This window comes from Rhinolophus sinicus, chromosome 2 (genome assembly GCF_057876585.1).
Source record: "Rhinolophus sinicus isolate RSI-liver-muscle chromosome 2, RSI-T2T, whole genome shotgun sequence".
In the NCBI taxonomy this organism is placed as follows: domain Eukaryota; kingdom Metazoa; phylum Chordata; class Mammalia; order Chiroptera; family Rhinolophidae; genus Rhinolophus; species Rhinolophus sinicus.
The window spans coordinates 9751502-9764637 of record NC_142502.1 but is presented as its reverse complement, the minus strand read 5'-3'; the positions used below and the strand labels follow the sequence as shown (position 1 = coordinate 9764637).

Below are 13136 nucleotides of genomic sequence, written 5' to 3'. Positions count from 1 at the left end.
TTTGTACTCACCACTCAGTTTTGCTGTGAACCTAAAACGACTCTTAAAAAATATAGTCTATTACAAAAACAAAATTTCCCCAGGACACTCCAATGCTTCCCAAGATGAGGGAAAGTGCAGCAGAAGAGAAGTTTGGAGAGCAAAGAGAGAATGATCTTAAATGACTGAGTTTAAGTATTTCATTTCTGCAAATTTTACAAAAAATATATGTCCACTACATATTGGAGACCTCTCTGAGGGCCTTGGAAGGGTCCCTTACAAGTGGGGGATGGGAGCCATGACGGGTAAGTTTCATGGTCTATCGCGTGCATTCAAGATTTGAAGATTGGAGAAGTTCCAGGGTTGAAAGATAAAAGCCTCAGAATGAAAGCAGCAAAGTGAGTCTGCACAGCCCACCTCATGCAGGCTGCACAGAAAGTGGGGGTCTATGTCAGGGACAAAGAACATCTAGCTGGAGGCTATTGGGAAAAAAGCAAAGAAAAAACATATGTTAAATCTTATTATATTTCTATTTTTGTAGGTAAAAAAGGATCAAGTGCCAGCAATTTCATAAAGATGAACCTAGTGATAAGTCCTCATATTTAATGCATGCTTACCATGTGCTGTGTTATTAGCACCTCTTAGGCATTTTATGGGTTGAGTTACAGTCCTCCCAAAAAGATATGTTGGGCTCCTAACCCTCAGAATGTCAGAATGTGATCTTATTTGGAAACAGAGTCTTTACAGAGGTAATCAAGTTAGAAGGTGGTCATTAGGGTGGGTTTTAATTCAACGTGAACAGTGCCCTTATAAAAAGGGGAAATTCTGACACAGAATGCATGGAAGGAAGATGCCATGAAGAGACAAGGAGAACGCCATCTACAAGCCAAGGCTACCAGCAGCTAGGAGGGAGGCCTGGGATGTATGCTCCCTCATAGCCCTCAGAAGGAACTAACATACTGATCTCAGACTTCCAGCATCCAGAACTGAGACAATCAAGTTTTGCTATTGAAGCCACTCGGTGTGTGTTACGTTGTTATGGCAGCCCTAGGACACTCATACAGACAGACTCCTTAAATCTTCACTGTGCTCCCATAAGGTGACTGCTTTTACTATCCCACCTATCTCAGCTAGAACACTGATGCTCGGAGAAGCTAAAAACAAAGTCCAAGATCACAGAAGTAACAGGGGGTGGAATGGGGCTTTGAATGTCTGACTCCAAGTCTATCCTCATGATCAGAGTGCAATGCCAGCTCAGCGGAATTGCCTTTGCATCCATTTTTAATTGGCAACCTGCATGGGTGATAGAAAGACCATTGTAAAGTCCCTTAAGAGCCATTGTTCTAGACAAACAAACAAACAAACAAAAACTCATAGCCACAGACAACAATTTTACCAGGATGGTAAGGGGGTGGGCAGGAGGTAAAAGGGTTAAGAAGGAGATTTGACTTTGGGTGGTAAACATGCAATGCAATATATAAATTACATATTATAGAATTGTACACATGAAACCTATATAATTTTATTAACCAATGTCACCCCAATAAATTTAATTAAAAATTTTTGTTAAATAAAAACCCTTGTTCTGTTAAGTAAGCACTTAAAAAAAAAAAAAAAAAACCCACCATAATCAATCCTGTTTGTAGGACAGGAAGTTCTCCTCACTAAAGATAACTGACACCAGAAAAAAGAGGGGCACTTAAGGTGAATGCAGTGGTAAATAATAATGAGGGGTTAGCTTCCAAGACCTCATTTTGGGGGGGGGATGAACAAAAATGAACATTTTCGGAGCAGGCCAGTTACTAAATTTCTAATGAAATTATTTGATACCCTTTATTTCATGTTTGATTTTTCACAGCATGATTATAAAGAAGGTCATTTTGCAAAGAAACATGTAAAGACATCGTTGGTTTTCCCAGGGCATTGGAGATTCAGAACTTTCTTGTCAGCAGACTCCACCTAGTCTTCACCTTGGTGAGTTTTTCTTCTTCTGCTCTTAAGTAGAGTAACTATTCCAGAATCTCATTTGTAAATGGGGTTGGGTAAGATGGCGTGTGTGTGGGTGTGGGGGTGTGTGTGTGTGTTTGTGTGTGTGTGTACACACACATATATATATATATATATATATATATTAGAGCTGGTGGAGAATAAAGAGGGAGTAGGGGAAGTCACTTTTGGGAAACACAGAGTTAAACATAAATTTGAACTTGCAAGAATTCTCTGAGACTATAACGTACTAATAATGTACATTTTGAATCTTCTAAGCACGAGGCACAACGTGTAATGTTTTCCAAACATTGTTTATTTGATGATAAAACTGTCTTTTCTAGTATTTAATAGGATCAGTGTTCAGAAGTGCACACTCTAGGAAATGCTGACTTAGAAAGCCCTGTCTGTGTATCTGGCACAAGATTATATTTTAGTTTACTGAAGGTGAATGACCACAAAATCTAACTCTAGGGCATCCAAATTAGCATGACTTCACTAGTTAAATAACAACAGCCAGAGTTTAGCTTCAAATGGTTTTGAGATCAGGCCATGGAATTCTATAGGAAAAGCACTAGACTGAAAGTGGAATTTATTCTGGCCCTCATGCTCTGGGGCCTTGGTTTCATTATCCAAAGTGGTAAAATAGGTTAATCCCTAAGGTTCCGTGTGGCAGATAGAATCAGAATTGATGGAAAGAGAAGACCCCGCTCAGCAGAAGAGGCTAAGGACAGGAAGGGGAGAATCCAGTCAGCACTAGCATCTTTAAAACGCAGTCAGCTCAGAAGTCAAGGAACTGAACACAAGATTTCTGCCGTCCTGTAATGCCCCGTCTAGTTTGGAACAGCATAGGGACGGACAACCAACAGGCAGACTTCTTTGCAAAGGAATTAACCTATTTTAGGCTCTTTTTTTTTTTTTTTTTTTTTTTTTTTAAGATTATCAAGCCTTAGGCAAGGGTAAAAGCATATTTGGAGAAGGGAGAAGAGGAGCTAACAGGAAGGGCCGTAGAGGATGTCAAGTCCATGATGGGTGAGCTAAGCAGACAAGATAGAAATGCTGGAGAAGCCATCACATCCATGGGAAACATCAGCACCCTAAACAAAATACCCAAATGATTTCATTATTTAGTTACTCATACCACAGCTAGCAAAGGTTCTATCTTAGTATCGTGTTATAAAAAAGGCATTAACTGTAAAACTTCATCTCTTTTTTTAACCTGTTATTTATTTATCATTTCTACCCTGCTCACATTCCCCAGGAGGTGGGTTGTCTTACATTATTAAATCATATAGAAAGACTCAAGGTAAAAGACAGATCAAAACCAATTAAGAGGCAGGCATCTGGGTTTAATTAGTCACTGCAACTGCACACTCCAGCAGGCTCCCTGTTAGCTGACACTGGCTTCCTGGTAAAGGGAAGTGTCCAAGTTCGTTGAAAAGAGATTAATTTAGCTTCCAGGCATTATATTCCAAGAAGACTATATATAAAAAGCAATAAATAAGGAAAGTCTTCACCTCTAATGTTGGTGACACTCCACACCCTTCATCTCTCCCTTATCCCAAACTCTGCATGAAGGTCTCTCAGAGGGGCTGCCTGGCTGGATGCGTATCTATTCCCTCCTGCAGAATCTCCCGAAGGGAGCTGCAGGTTACAGAAAACTCTAGATTCCTCTGCCTTCTCTGGAAGGTGAAACTGGGGACTTGGGGTACCTTCCCCTTTAGGAGGAGCTTTGGATGTAGATGCTGAGCCAAGACCGCACCTGGGGGTGGGGGGTGAAAAGCTGAAGCTTCAGACTGTCTCTGGTTTCGGTTACAGAGACAACTGTGGCTTCTGTGTCACCTGGAGAGATTCAATGGAGACAAAAGCAGGCTTGGATTTAAGCCTGCTCTCTTCCTTGTATCTTTCAGGAACTGAACGCTGTTAGGTTGTAGGATGTCTACAGTTATACATGGAAGATGTATAAAATCACAAAAATACTCATGCTATCAATGCTTCCTAAATTACACCACAAAAAAGCTATGAGAAAAACCTTAAATCATCATTCTCCCAACATTTACATAGCGCACTGTAGTTTTCTTTCATTAACTCAACACACCCCAGGGGCTTATCATCTCATCTCAGTTTAGAAATATTTGGAAAACTAAGATAATAAAGTGCATTGACTCTATTTGTTCACTCTTTCTCAACATCTGTGTAAGGGAGGGAAAGATTTTAGAGACTCAAGAAGAATGAATGGGCAAAATTTCCTTCGGACAACCCCCTCAAATCAAAACTTGGTTGTGACCTTTTAGCAAATTCTGGCTTGTTTTTGGAGCTGAATCCTTGCACGAGAGCCTCAGTGTCAAGAAGTTATGAAGTCAGTGAAAGAGGAATTCTGAGTCTTTGGTGCCAGACGCTGAACTGAAATCCTCTGAGTAGAGAAATCTGGCTCTCACCTTTGTGGAATGTCTGCCCAGAACCACACCCAGTTTGGCCCCGGGATGGCCTAGAAGAGGGATTGTCAACCTCAGACTTACTGACATGCAGGAGGTAAATTATTTGAGAAGAGGGTAGAAGGGAGGCTGTCCCGAGCATTGTAGGATGTTTAACATCCTACCAGATGCCCACTAGATGTCAGTAATACCTCCACCCAGGTGTGACAAGCAAAACGTCCAATGTCCCCTGGGGGCAGGGAAGAGAACACCCCCCGTTGAGAACCACAGGCCTACATGTAGAGCCAACGCCCTTTGCAAAACTGAAATTTAAACTTGTCAAGTGCTTAGACAGATTTGGGGTTGCCCTTCCCATATTTCTGGGTCAAGAAAGGGGAGAAATAGTTTTGGTCTGAAATTTTGTAAAGTTAAGTCTTCCTGGTTGGCTGCCTTAATAATTTTTAAATCCCAATCTGTCCCCAGAAGAATTTCTGATTTTCAATATCTCTAAATTCTGATGAGCCCACCAGGATGTGAGCTGCCGTCGGCAGCCCCAAGAACACAAAAATTGTCTTTCATGTGACTGGAGCTTCATATTTTAGCCAGAACATTCACTATCTTACTTAACTCTGAATGAGTTGTTCATTTAGAAGTGTATAGTTAGGACAAAGTCCAACTCAAATCTGAGAAATTTTGGCCAAACACAGTAATTCTAATTTCATATGGTTGATACTGACACTTTCAGTGTTTTACAGCCATTACTAGAGGTGATATTAAGATTATGTCATAAACATAGGAGTGGACACGTGTCTTCCTAGTTCCCATGACAGGCAGAGAAGCATCAAAATTATCTAATTGCTACGTTGGTACCTAAATATACATTTAACAGAAGAACGGCATTGTCTTACACCATTTAACATGGATTTTGACTTGACAAAAAAAATTCTTTCCAATTTAGATTTTGACAATAGCATTAAGAATTGGACTTTGGTAAACACTCATGGCTTGAACTATATGATGAGGTCTTACGAGCATGGCCTGGCCAACAAAAAAAATTCCTATCCACATATTAAAGACCAATGAAACAGTAATGAACCTCGAGAAAAGTTTTGTGTTTTTCTTACATCATGTTATCACTGGCCTAAAACAGCGTATAGCAGTGATCTGGACTGAACTAGTTTTGCATAAAATCTAAGCCATTTTAGGATTAAGTTAAACACAGGGCAACAGATTACATCATGTCCCACAGAGTGCTCACTCTGTAATTTGTGAGCAATCGAGATTCCCTTTATGAGTCTATCCTGATAGAATAATGCCTGAAGAGTTAACTTAGCAAAGATTGAGTCCTGTTCCTCAGGAGAGGCTCTAAACTCTGTGGGACAGGAAAAAATAACCTCCTGGGACACTTTTAAAGTGAACGAAGGGCTTTTAACAGGCAGTTGATTTATTGCATTCCGAGTAAGAGGGCAGGAATAAGCGTAACACACAGCAGGACACTTTGTAGCAAAGTCCAGTGTAATTAGTCATCTGATCATCCTGTGCTCCTGCAGTCACAGAACCCCTTGCTTGGGTGGCAATGTCCCCAAATCTACATTTGGTACTGTTTCAGACAAGCACACCCAAAGATTCCCTCCAAAATCTATTATAACCTGATTTTTGGAAAGGATAAGTTGCTTATGAAAACATTTGAACCTAATAAGTTTACATATGATTCATCTGGATTCCATTTGCTGCATTATCTCAGTAACATGGCCAGGCTGCAGGGCTTACTGGCAAGCTTTATTCAGCAAGGAGACAGCCAGGGCCATCCACTGCCCAGAAACAGGCCCTGCTAGGCCAGTGGTTCCCAAACCAGGTCTGAGGACTCACTATGTCAAGTCACCTGAGCACCTGCTTAAAAGGCAGATTCTGGGTCTCCACCCCGGATGTACTGAACCTGACTCTTGGGGAGAAGGGTCCCTGGAATGTGTATTTAAACAAACATCCTAAGGTGAGTCTCAAGCACACTGGAGTTTAATCCTCAAATGACTGATACATGAAACATGATTTCCACTGTCATTGCCATCTGTTCGTGGTTTCTGTCAGCCTTTGGGTTGCTGGGTCAGTCATGGGATCACATGTTGGGTGCCACATTCAGATGAAGAGAGGGTGCTGGCTTTAAAGCCTATGTATCTGTAGCCCCCTCCTAGTTCCCAGTCTCCCCCACAATCATCCTAACCGGCAGCACCATTTAAATCCACACACACAGACGCAAGCACCCACGCACTCTAACACACAATAAAAATGCTCACCTGACTCTTTCTTCAGGATGAACCTGAGCTCTGACTTTTCTAGAGATGCTCATTTGACCCTGTGAATAAGTGTTGCACTTACCAGGGGAAAACCAAGCCTTGCTTCTTATCTCCTCTTCCATTACCAATCATTATTTTGTTTTTAAAAGAGGCTCTCCATTCCTCCATGACATCTTACAAAAACTACTCACCATATGCACTTGACATCAGCACAGCTCTTGAGCACTGGCTTATGCATTCTGATCAATAAACAGCACCTTCTCTTTTCTCTTTCTTATTGGCCGCTCTACAGTTATTGTTACCAAAGAGTAAGATCTATAGCCAAAAAATGGGAGAAAGCTTTGTGAAAAGGAAATGTGCATGAGGAATGAAAAAAGCTTAACACCTCCTTATTACTCGACCTTTATATCATGTCACATGACACAGGTTGTTCGATTAAAGAAGAGATCATATCCTTCAGAAGAACGACATTCATTAAGGAAAAGAGACTTTAGAAACTTCTACTCAAAGTGATAATCTTAAACCCGTCCTTTTGACAGAGCTATAATGTACGCACATCTAAATCTTTCTCCTGGGGTCAGCCAGTTAGCAAACTACTGTGTCCACTTTCCATCATGCAAACCAAGCACCGTCTCCGACTTCCAGAGACTCCCAACTAAGATTGTGTTCTTGCAGAAATCAGGGTCTTCCATAGCTTATGAGCTTCCAAACTAGGACGCCATCATATCCTATAGCTCATTTGCACATGAACGTGGCTCTGAGGCAGAGCAGAGCGGAGCCCCCAGGTGCATGAATGTGCATAAAAGGCAGAGCACACAGTACTGCCAGTCTGTTCCCAGGAATCCCCACCACACCCTGCACCACTGACAACTGCTGTGGCCCAGCAAATTACACGAGATGCTCACCTTATAAAATTCTGTTGGTAAAGAGGGGTTGTGGTATCAAATTCATTTAGAAAATGCAATTGACTACACCCCCTGTATTCCTTTGCTAGGGCTACCATAACAAGGTACTGCAGACTGGGGGCTTCAACAACAGAAATTGATTTTCTCACAATTCTAGACACTGAAAGTCTGAAATTAAGATGTGGGCAGAGTTGGTTTCTTCTGAGGCCTTGATTTCCTCTCTCCTTGGCTTGTAGACAGTCATCTTCACCCTATGTCTTCACATGGTCTTCCCTTTGTGTGTGACTGTGTCCTAATCCCTTCTTCTTATAAGGACACCAGTCGCTTTGGATTAGGGCCCACCATACAATGGTCTTACAATTAAGTTCACGAACTCATCCTAGAAAAAGTGTTACATACCTCACTGCTGAATATCACTACGGTCACCTTCGAAGTACTCCCCTTGGGAAGCTACGTACAACCACCCGTGCCTCATCCACATTTCAAAATAATTTTGGAACTCTTTTTCTGGAATGGCCATCAGAGCTGTCATCATATTACCCTTGATGTCCTGAACGTTATCAAAATATCTTCCTTTCAATATTTCCTTTATCTCTGGATAAAGAAAGAAGTCATTGGGGGCCACATCAGGTGAGTAGGGAGGGTGTTCCAATACAGTTATTTGTTTACTGGCTAAAAACTCCCTCACAGACAGTGCTGTGTGAGCTGGTGCATTATCACAATGCAGGAGCCATGAATTTTTGGCAAAAAGTTCAGGTCGTCTAACTTTTTCATGCAGCTTTTTCAGCACTTCCAAATAGCAAACTTGGTTAACTGTTTGTCCAGTTGGTACAAATTCGTAATGAATAATTCCTCTGATATCAAAAAAAGGTTAGAAACATCATGGCAATCAAGTCCGCGAACTTAATTGTCTGACCTCGTATGACCTCATTTTAACTTAATTACCTCTTTAAAGATCCTACCTCCAAATACAGTCACATTGTGGGGAGGGTTAGGTCTCTAAGGTATGAATTAGGGGAGGACACAGTTCAGCCCATAAGAATCCCCTGTGTACAGAGCCCCCAAAGCATATTACCCTATCAAGGCTCTGAAACTTCATAAACAAAATGCTACCCTTGTGTGAGGCAGCCATCCTCCAACTTATCTGACCTCAGAACTTTTTCCTTATCACATCTCTTCACGGGCTGTGGACCACTGGGCATCTCCATCAGGACCTGATTCTCCCGAGTTCCATGCTGCCTGCAGAGAACCCCACCCCAGCATGCCTCCACGGGGCCTGGGGCTCCCTCTGTCAACAGAAGCTTCAACTGAGTCTCCATTCCACAGAGACCTGTGCCAGGTGGCATGGGGAGTCTCAGGGAAATACCCGACATGCTTCCGAGGCATTCCAAATCCAGTTGGGCAGGAGAAGAAGTAAGGCAGAGTTAAGTAACAATACAAAACAGAATATAATAAAAAATTTGTGACTGATGGGGACATCCTTGTTATAGGAGTTGGGGAAATGAAGTCAGTGTGGACCCCAGTGCCCACAGGATGTTGTACAGAGCACATGGGCTTGTGCTGAGCTGGTCCCATGAGTGGGGCATCGACATTGAGGTGGGAATGAATCCTAGGACCCATTAACTAGAATGAAAAGTGAAGTGATAGGGAAAGAAAATGGTAAATTTGAATGCTGAGCTTTTGAACCCAGAAAATGAGAAAACAGTAACTGTCCCAAATGGAATTAGCAAAGCCAGAACAGAAGAATCAAGTACATGCTTGGTTGTGTTTTGATGAATTTGAGGAAAAGCAGTACATCCATAGTGACTCTCTGTTGTGTTTGCCCATCAGCATCCATTCCCACTTCTTTTCACAAAAGGATGCCCCAATTTTATGTAGTGTGGTAGAACTGATTCCCCTCAGAAGCTAGGAACAGAGGCTCTCTTTGCCCCGTCAGTGGCATGCTGGACAAAGAGGCAGCATGAGCACCTCATAAATTCTAGCTAAACTCCCAGCTGTCAGATGATGAGCCCCATCCCAAGGAAGGCAGAGCAAACAGATGAGAAAATCCAGGGCCTGGATTATACCGTGGGAGCCCCAGGGTCAAACCACACCCGCAGCCATATACGCAGGATGTTTCAGCTAAGAAACTTCTTTACCATTTAAGTCAGTTTAAGTTGTGTTTTCTATCATTACAGCAAATGCACACACACACACACAACCTCTCTCTCTCACACACACGTACACACACACACACACACACACACACACTCCCTCTCTCTCTCACTCACACATACACACACACACAAATGTTAACTGACAAAATATACAAATGTTACATACTGGCAGGTGAGGCTGGTGATGTCAATTTGGGAAACCAGCTCACAGAGGTGATAAATGAAGCGAGAGATGCAAAGATGGTCCGGGGAGAGAGGAGTGAGAGAAAAAAAGATGACAACTGAGGATGGGATTGTGTGAATCATCACGTGTAAGGGAACATCACGTGTAAGGGAAATCGGATATATGGATGAGTTTAAAAAAAAGAAAAAGAAAAAGAAACAGAGAGTTAGGGAGGTAAGAGGAAGACCAAGAGAGTAAAAGTATAAAAATTCCCAGGGCATAAGTGAAGAAAGGATTCCAACTTGATAGTTTTTTCTCAAGGGACGGTCCTTGGTCACAATAACAATGACTATTGTCTACAGAGCACTTTCTTTGTGCCAGGCAGTGCTCTGGGTACTGTACATTCAACAAAACTTTCAACCCTCTCACCATCACTATGAGATGGGTACCATCATCCATCATTCATTATCATGTTACGGATGAGAAAGCTGAAACACAGAGGGGTTAATAAACTTGCCCATAGTCACACAGCTAGTAAATAGCAGGACTAGAATTGGACCCTGGTATTCTGCCTCTAGAGTTCACTCTTAACCAGTATACTCTGTACTTTCAAATCTCATCCCTCAGCATCTGCCTGGAACTGCTGCTTTTGTGAGGAGGTCCAGGAATGACGGTAGGGATCCATTTAACCAAAACTGTATCTCCTGCGGTCAGTCTGACTTGGATGGCTAAAATTCTGCCATTTATGGATAAGCACTGTTCTCTTTTTATGGTGCTCTGTTAAAATGTAAACAGACTAGGAACAGGCAGCTGCTTCAGTCACTTACATCTTAGCATGAATTAGTGATAGAAAACTTTCTTATACCAACAGAAAAACTTGGGGCCATATAGATTTGTTAAAAGCATGAGGTGCTACAAATCAAATAGCTCAGAAGAAAGAGGATTGAAAACAAACGTTTCCCCTTTAGAATTCTCCTGTGAATCACGACATTTTCCCTCCTATCCAGTTTCTGTCACCATGACCATAGGTTTTAAGAGGCATTATAAAGGTTAGTATTACTGTACATGAGCCGGCCCCACACAACGCTTCTAGAATCACAACGCTTTAGTGTTGTGCTTTATTTTAAACATACCTGTCTCACTTAAGATGAAGTATTCTAGTAGTATCAAAAAATAAGAATAAAAACCTCAGAGGGTAGAATTTCCAAGTAAAACACCATGTACAATATACATGAATATAAATATTTATAGATTTTACTAATTTTAAAACCTTGAGATGTCAACAAGACCATAAGCCATTTTTTTTAAAAAAGAGCAGAGAACCAACTAATAAATATGTTTCTTCACACCTGGAACCCCATCTGTACCTGGCTAAGTCCTCTTTCTTCAGCTTCTCTCTACTCATCACCGCCTCCGGGAAGTCTCCCAGAATAGCCCTGTAATTCTCCTTTATTGCAGGTTTGAATTACTTCTTTTTTTATCCATTTCCCTCCCTGAACTTCACATCCACAAGGGCAAAAACTGGGACTGTCTTGTCACCACCAACACTGAACCCAGTGCTTGGCTGTGGAGCTGTTGCTCATGAATTAACAAATGAAAGCCAAGGTTGCTATTCTAAATGTATGAATATTCATCAATAAAGAGGCAAACACTGCAACAGAAAAGTGAGCAAAGCGAGCATGTTTGTAATAATAAATGCAAAATAAAATGACACCACTTTTCACCCTATTTTACCTTCCCTTTAAATTTGAAACATAAATAAAAGGAAACTAATAGATCCCCTCAATGTGGGGAACAGACACTCCGGTAGACGGCTATAACCTTTCTGGAGGGCACTTTGGCTCTACATATTGACATGTTTAAAATGTACATGCCCTTTAGCTTGGCAATTCTGCTTTTAGGAGTATGTCCTAAGAATCTATACAAATATTTATTTATAAAACAATCATGAGAGCAGTGTGTATAATAAGCAAAGACAAATCTAAAGAAGCAGTAACAAAGGATGGGTTATATTATGCACATTAATTAGTGAAATGAAATGCAGCATTTTACTTACCATTTATTGGACCTTTGCTATGGGCACTTACTAGGCACTGCACTGTCTGATTTAACCCTCAGACACTTTATGAAGTGGGCATTAGTATCATGGCCATTTTCCATGGGAAGATTTAGAAAGGTGAAGTCATTTGCTCGAGGTTACATAGCTAATAAGGCACGGAGTCCGTGTTCGTCTCCAAGGCCAGGCTGTCGATCACCAAGCTATCTGCCCCCCCAAGTTAGAGGTGTCAGCTGTCCATTTAATGGGGTGGAAAGGTATTCCTGTGTTTTTGTTACATTAACTAAAAAGATGGATTACAAGACAGTACACAATATGATCACCTTTCAGTAAAATACATATTATATTAAAATATGTGTGCTTTTATGTTTATCTGCACTTTTTATGTTATGTGTGTATATCTGTTTATCTTTGCACAAGGACTGAAAGAATTTATATCTAAAGGTCATCTCAGAGTGGTGGGGTCATAGGATAATGAATTTGTTTCTTTCCTTTTTTTTCATTTCTGCTTATCCCAATGTTTTATAGCTTTCTACAATAAAAATAGGTCACTTGTATAATACCAAGTGTTTTTGTTTTGTTTTTTTAAGTTGAACTCAAAGTAGCCTAGAACTTCAGAAGACCTTCCACATGACCCAATCTAATCTTCTTACCTGCAAGAAGACTGAAGCCCAGGGAAATGGAGTGAGTCAGGAGTAAAATCAGTCTGCGTACCACCAGCCCACGGCTCTCAGCCCTGCCCTCGCCCAATGAAGGAGCCTAACTACACTTTTTTCCCCAGTGAAGAACGACAAAACCTGCTGAGCATTCATTTTCCTGAACACCAAAGAGCCCATCCTCCCTGTGACATGCATTCTGAGTGATGGCTTGGTGCCCCATAGGAGGTGGAAGGCCTGGAGGATATGACAGCACAGCTTGGTTGCATAATGGCCTCCAAACAACTCTGGCTAACTTTTGCTAATCCATTGTCTTTGAACAGAGGTGTGCGTCAGTGTCCCCTGACAACTTTTTTCCAAAGACAAAGGCCCCATGGAATTTCTGACTCAATGGGTGGAAAGAGGGGCTTAGGCCAGAATATTCCAAGAAATCTTTCAATGTGATACTAATGTTGTACCTTAGTCCCCCAGTGATGGAACACTGGCCGATACAAACCTGCAAGTGTCAGTGTCTGAACAGGGAACTCGAC

At 41.5% G+C, this 13136-nt stretch overlaps 1 long non-coding RNA gene across 1 annotated transcript in view; it reads right to left on the bottom strand.

The window, feature by feature from the left end:
• The window catches only part of LOC141571920 (uncharacterized), a 129253-nt gene extending 117846 nt beyond the window's left edge, over nt 1-11407 (bottom strand). The window contains exon 1 of the long non-coding RNA XR_016019647.1: nt 11262-11407. This is a non-coding gene — a long non-coding RNA (uncharacterized LOC141571920). The remainder of the gene's footprint in view (nt 1-11261) is intronic.
• Between the last annotated feature and the right edge of the window lie 1729 nt (nt 11408-13136).